Genomic DNA, 6,912 nt, shown 5'->3' with positions numbered 1-6,912 from the left:
TAAACAAAGACAAACACTTTGGCACACTGAATGCAGGGTTCAAAATTCATGGTGCTTCCTGGGGGAAGAGCGGGAGACCTGAGGTTTGTCACTTGTTTGCTGTATTATGCTCACAGAAAATCAGCCTCAACTCTTCATTTAAAGTGCACTTCATTTTAAATGCTTCCCATACAGGTGTGTGCCAATATGCACATATAAATAAAAATAGAAAAGGATGTTTTTTCAATGGATCAGTGACATCCCACAATCCCCCCATTTCATCAACTACATTCCTGGGAGCTAGAAAAGTACATTTGTGGAAAGACACAACAGTCATCTCTCAAAGATAAGTAAAAATCATACTCTACAATTGGTTGCTTTAATTCTCAAGACAGCACTGTAATTCTAGCATTACTATTCTGACTTGCTACTCCACTTGCCTATAAAGTATCTAGTCTGAAAAAGACCACAGTCAACATTCTGGACACCTCCAAAACAAAGTTCATACTTACAAAGTAAATGTAACAGCTCACAAAACTGTCTAACAAGCAAAAACATTGCTTACATGCTACACAGTCTAACTTCTACTGTAATGATGAGAATAAGAAACTATGAATTGAACATACATTGCTTTGCCTCATCAGGCTCAGAAATAACTAAGACATTTTTCACTTAATTTTGTTCTCATACCCTTTTCTGAATTTAAATTCATATCATTGTAGGTTAGAAAATGCTTGTTACTAGAGAATGCACTGTATTTGTAGAACTAGAAATGTTTGCTTATGACAGCCAATAGTCCTGAAATACAGACTTTCCTGAAAGACAATGATCATTCTTCATTGCGCCAGGACAATTTCATAACTAACAAACCCCATTAACACAATCTTAGAACACAATCCTTACTTGCTTTTACAAGCACAGTTCCCAGAAATAAGTTTCATTCAATTCATGGGAGAAAATAATAAATAAAATAAATATAATAAAATTAATCTTTATCTTCATGTAAGGAAAGCCTGGTATTTTTGAGATATATTTTCAAAAATACCTTTTGATATATCACATGCCTTACATCAGAAGCTTTAAGAATCCCGAGTCACTGCTTCTTTATTTAGAAAGTATCAGGTGGTGCTTCTGAAAGCTGTATTCTTGACAGGAATTGCAAGCTTACTTAAATCATGTATCAAAAGCCAACAGATTACATACTTTTTTTTTATTCTAGACATCACAAAATTAAGATAAACATGACAGATTTCAATAATTTCAAATAATCCTCCTTCTATCTGGTGATGAGGTTTCATTTCCATAATTGTTAGGTATTTTTAAAACAATTTGTTTTTTAGCTGCCAAGAAACATACATCAGAGTAAGAACAGGCAACACCAACGCTCTTCAGTTAAAAAAAAAAAAAGGGAAAAAGGTGAAGGTGGAGAAGTCTGTCCAGCTCTTATCATGTATTGCAAGACACTCGAAAATTTTTTCTGTCTCATTTGCCAGTCACATTTAAATTGGATTTCAACAAAATCCAAGTCTGATTTTCAGTGGAAAAAAGACCTGGAACTCAGAGCAGTTAGATAAAACATTTTCATGAGCTCACACTAAGTTTGTAGGCAAAGATCACCCAAGAGTAAAAGCTTTCACCTTGTCCACAGTTTGTTTCTACTACGTGTACCATGCTGAAGGGAAGTGGTGGATCTCAGATATGATCAGGTAATGCAAGTTAATTTTAAGAAATGAAATAATTTTCAGTTTTGTGTTGGATATAAACTTTGCCAAGTGCTGTCAAAAGCAGCCTCCTGTTCTTCTCCTGTCTTACGCAGCCCTCCCCTTGCCTCGAATCAAGTGAGCACTGATCCAACACAAATGTAAAACCAAGTATCAGAAACACCTCCTTATTATCCTTCTGTTTTAAGGGCACACTATAGTTGTTTTTCTAAACCCAGGGACCCAGAAATACCCAGTTAGAGAAATGGAATATTTACTAACCAAATGGAATATTTCTCTAACTACTCTTCCAAATTCAATCACAGAATTGTGCAGAATCACAAGGTTGGAAAGGACATACAAGATCATCTAGTCCAACTATTCCCCTATCGCCATTACTACCCACTAAGCTACTAACCAAATCTCGTAGCACCTCTCCCAGATGACTCTTGAACATTGCCAGGGACAGCAACTCCATCACCTCCCCGGACAGGACATTCCAGTGCCTGACCACTCTTTGAATCATAAGGGTTGTAAGTGACCTCTGAGGATAATTCTTCCAATCCCCTGCTAAAGCAGGTGCCCAAGAGTAGGGATCACAGGAAAGTGGCTAGGCAGGTTCCCTCATAAGTGCCCCTACCTGTGGTCCTCCACTGGACTTCCTCCAGCAGTTCCCTGCTCTTGTGAACTGAGAAGACCAGAAATGGACACAGTATTCTAAAATGTGGCATTACCAGGGCATGACAGAGGGGAAGGATCACATCTGTTAACCTGCTGGCCACAGGTCAATGGATTTTTAATACTTCCCAGGATACCACTGGCCTTATGGGCCACTAGGGCACACTGCTAGCTCATGGCCAAGCTGTTGTCCACCAGCACACCCTAGGCCACCTCTGCAAAGGTCCTGTCCAGAAAGTCAGCCCCCTAATCTGTACTGATGCAAAGAGTTATTTCTCCCTAGGTGCCTTTGCCCTTGCTGAATCTCATTAGGTTCCTCTCTGCCCAACTATCCAGCTAAGGATCAAACAAACGATGAGATTCAAATATGCTTTTAATATGAATACAGCTGTAGTACAGCAGCTCCTGTGGTAAATTATTCCCTCAGAGTAACTGAGAAGTAATTATTACAAAGTTATTGGGTTATCAAACTTCTAATGATGTTATAATTGCTTTCGTTACATAATTGATTTGTCACAAATGCTCTTATTACAATTATTATTGACCTCCTGCCACTGCTAAAATGTAATTAAAGGTTCAGTTCTGTTTAACACACTGCCCTTACGGACTGTTGAAGAATCAGAGAAGCTACAAAAGCATACAGTCTCACTTCTTGGTTTCACAATAGGAGACCTAGGGCAGTTATTTTTCCACCTATTCTCTAAAAACTTACTTTCTTTGTATTTTGTTTTGGTGTTTTAATGCCCCACTCTGTGTATTTAGCAAAGCCTTATTTACCCAATAACAACATGTTTCTTTCCAAGTACAAAACATTTTGTTGTCACTCCGCAGTTTTGTCTCGTATGCGCTCTACATTTGTGCCAAACCAAAATCAGTTTCTCCTCTTCTTTGCTTGGCATTTTTCTTCCTGATGTAATAACAGTACAACCACTTCCAAATTTATTTTAACAGCTTGTGCTTAACTATCTTTCCTATTTGTTCCTCTGGAGACTTTGCCAAATCCAGTAATTCAGAATAAAAGAATAACAGGAAGAGCAATTGTACCACTGGTCCTAACTCAGCAGCCCTTCAAACCAAGCTTAAGCTAGGTAGACTTCATACAGGGTTATATTCAACAAGTTGTCACTTTCAAATGGCATTCCAGATTTGCAAGAAAACTTCTGAAAATCTAAAATCTTGCATTTTTGATATGTTTATTCATCATCACTGGTACTTCCATGTAAATTTACTTAAAACCCATATTCTTCCCTCCCCTCATCTCAGATTGCTCTGGAACTTAACTGATGGAAGTTGAAGTGCTTGCTAGCAACAGGAGGCTAGTGCAGTTTAACAGCTTCAGAGAATTCCAGAAGTCAAAGATGTAAACTATTCCTCTGCCTACAATCATGCTGTGTGTACAGAGAGGACCACAGTTTTGGAGCTTTATACAATTAAAAACACAGAATGGGGGATTTTTTTTTGTTGTTTGTTTTCATATTGTTCTGTCCTTTATGATTAACCCAACATGATTAAGCACTAGGAAAAAGCAATGAAGTTAAGGATGTAAAAATACTTTAAAAAGAAATATTTCTGCAGTGCAGTAGTTTATGCATACATTTAATAAAAAATGAATATAATAACAGTAAGAAATAATACTGAAAAAATAGAAAAAAACTTTTTTCATCAAAAATTAACAGTAAGTAATTATTTCTGAGTTTGGGACATTCAAATTAGTGCATTAATAAACAGGGAGGGAGGAAAAAACAAATTTATATAAAATAAGAATATACCGAAGAAAGGATAAATGAATCATGCGATCTAAGAAACAAAAACCCAAGGAGTCTTCTAAGTTGCCTTTATACCTCAACATAACTCTTACCTGTGAAGGCATCTGGCATAACACAAGCAGAATATATGTGATACTGAGAAAAGATTCCAAGAAAAGTGTAACAGAACCTGACCTGTATTGCTGTTACACTGATGTATATCAGCAGTGACTTCAGTGAAGTCAAGGGAAGGAGGAGTCCAGCCCACCACCCAGCAGCCATATTCATACATAGTCCATTAGCTGACAGACAACAAGATGAAGTTGTAATATGCAGATGAACTTCGAAAGGCAGATTTAAGAATTCACATTGACCTCTAATAGCTTGCACCTTATCTCACCATTTAAATTCTTTCAAGGATCTCCATTAAATAATATTACATTCAGGACAAACCACTAGCTATTTGGCAGTTTAAATCATTAGAGGAGATTTGAAAACAGGCGAATCAGCTTTCTCATTTATCCTGCAGACTGCTGTCACTTAGGTGACAAAAACAACAGACAAACAGAAGGAGCACTCTCCTGTGAAGCAGGAATTACAGTTTTAACTGAAGAACTCAATGAGTTAAGATAACTGCATCACATAAAATAGTGTCAATTGGCTTAGGAGAATGCAGGCCAGAAGTCAGATAGCCTCTTCAAGCTCTACCAACTTGGAGAGCACTTTATAAAGCACAAGGCTTTTGTTTAATACTTTTAAAATAGGGCTATGTTCTATGTAAAAATCAGTGACAAAATCTAGAACAAAATTCACAGAATTACAGAAAGACCTGGGTTAGAATAGACCTCCCACATTCATGTATCAACTTACCACACACAATACTTGTTCAACTCAGTTAGACACAAGTAAACTATTCACACCTCCTCTTGTATTAAATCTCTACAAGCTTAGTAAGCTGAATCAATTCCTTACAAGATCAGATGAAAAGAACTGAAGCCACACAGGCAGAAGCGTAGAAGGATGCTGTATCTTTTCGGTGCCAAAAGCACCTAGGTCATTTTAGTGTATCTAACTTCAATCACAAGTAAGAGTGTCTGGAAATTCAATTTCATTTTTCATTCTTAGAAAAACCTGTTTTTGTTACAGTAGTGTAGCAGAAAGATAATAGGGCTAGCCTCCCAATGTTTAAGAGCTCTTCAATGGAAATTCACTACACAGAAGAATGTTCACACTCTTCAGAAGAAGCGATCTCCAGCAGGCTGGTGTTGCTGGCAGAGAGGTGGAAGAGTTCACTTAGAGCTGAAGAAAGCCAGCAAGGATTTTTTTTCTTCCCAATTTGGAAGCAGAATTTTAACAAAAGAACCTTCTTCTTTCCAAAAGCTCCCTGGTATATGAGTGCTCTGCTCAGGACTGTACAAATAAATTTAAGTACCATTTCTTAGATATTAAATCTCTCTCCAGTGCACTCTGTTTGAAAGCACTTTAGGAACACTAGGTTGAAATAAGATGCCAAAAGAAAATTCAAACAGCAGGGCTGAAAATAATCAGATCTTATGTAAAAATATTCAGAGAAAGCTTCTCTCAAGGGCTTTATCTTACAATGAGGCACAGTCTGACAACACAAACATCCACTGCTATTACTCTGATAAAACACAAAACAAAATACTTATTAAAATTATGTTATTAATTATCATTCTTAGAATCCTGAAATAGTTTTTCTAGCTGTAGAAAGACAGATGAAATTTGATTAGTTTCCTCCTCTGCCTCCCAAAGAAGACTGAAGCTAAGTATCATTAAAATATATCTTCCTCTATGAATTATTAGTCAAAAAATCTGTTAGATGCCTGATGATCCATTCTATTTCAAGAAAGAACAAAAATACAGATCATTACAGTACTGATGTTATTTTCTTGCTGTTCTGAGCTTAAACTTAGCGAATTTATTCCAGGAATATGGCTCTTTTTTGGAGAATGACACAGTTAACTGTTTTCAACAGCATGCTTAAGTAATTGTTAGTTACAGGATCCTATCACGCACCTACATTTTTAAACCACATTTACACATCCTTTCCTATTCCCACATATAATAGTATAAAATATTGTGGGCTATGTAGATTAATAACTCCAATAAGAATGTATATAGAAACTGGCAAAGGATTATTGATTCCTATCAGATGTAATTAATCACTCTGCCAAGTACCTTTCCTTACTCCTGTGCTAAATTCAAATTCAATTGGCAATCATCAGTCTTGACAAGGCTGACATCGAACCCTTTGCATGTGCCAGTGGGTCATCTATCACAAGAGGTACCACCAGATGTATTACAGATTTTGTGTTTAAATTTGTCTCTTACAAAAACTTCTCCTAATATATGTAAAATGCAATGAAGTTAACTGCAATAATGACAGCAGAAATTGCCACCTACTGAGTGTGCAGGTGACTTCCCGTGACACCTTACAACACATTCCATGAAGTACATAGGCTCACAATCACTGTTAGCTGTCTAATGAGACTGTGTATGGAGATACTACCAACAGAGTCCAAGAACCAAAGACAGCCTTAAACCTCAGCAAAGCCCATAGTCATACCTATTACATTTCTCCCCATCAAGAAGAGCAACAAAGTTCCTGTATTGCAACAGTGGCAAATGCAAGACACTTGCAGGAAGAAGCATGCGACTGGTTAGTATCAAGAATACAGACTTGATGGGAACTGAGCAGACAGCAAACACCTTAAGGCACGTAACAGAGAGGTCGACATGTTTCAGCAAGAAAATTGTTAGTGGCCATTTAGGAAAACATTTTACATTCT

This window comes from Coturnix japonica, chromosome 6 (assembly GCF_001577835.2).
Source record: "Coturnix japonica isolate 7356 chromosome 6, Coturnix japonica 2.1, whole genome shotgun sequence".
Lineage (NCBI taxonomy): Eukaryota > Metazoa > Chordata > Aves > Galliformes > Phasianidae > Coturnix > Coturnix japonica.
Note: the sequence above shows the minus strand (reverse complement) of the source record.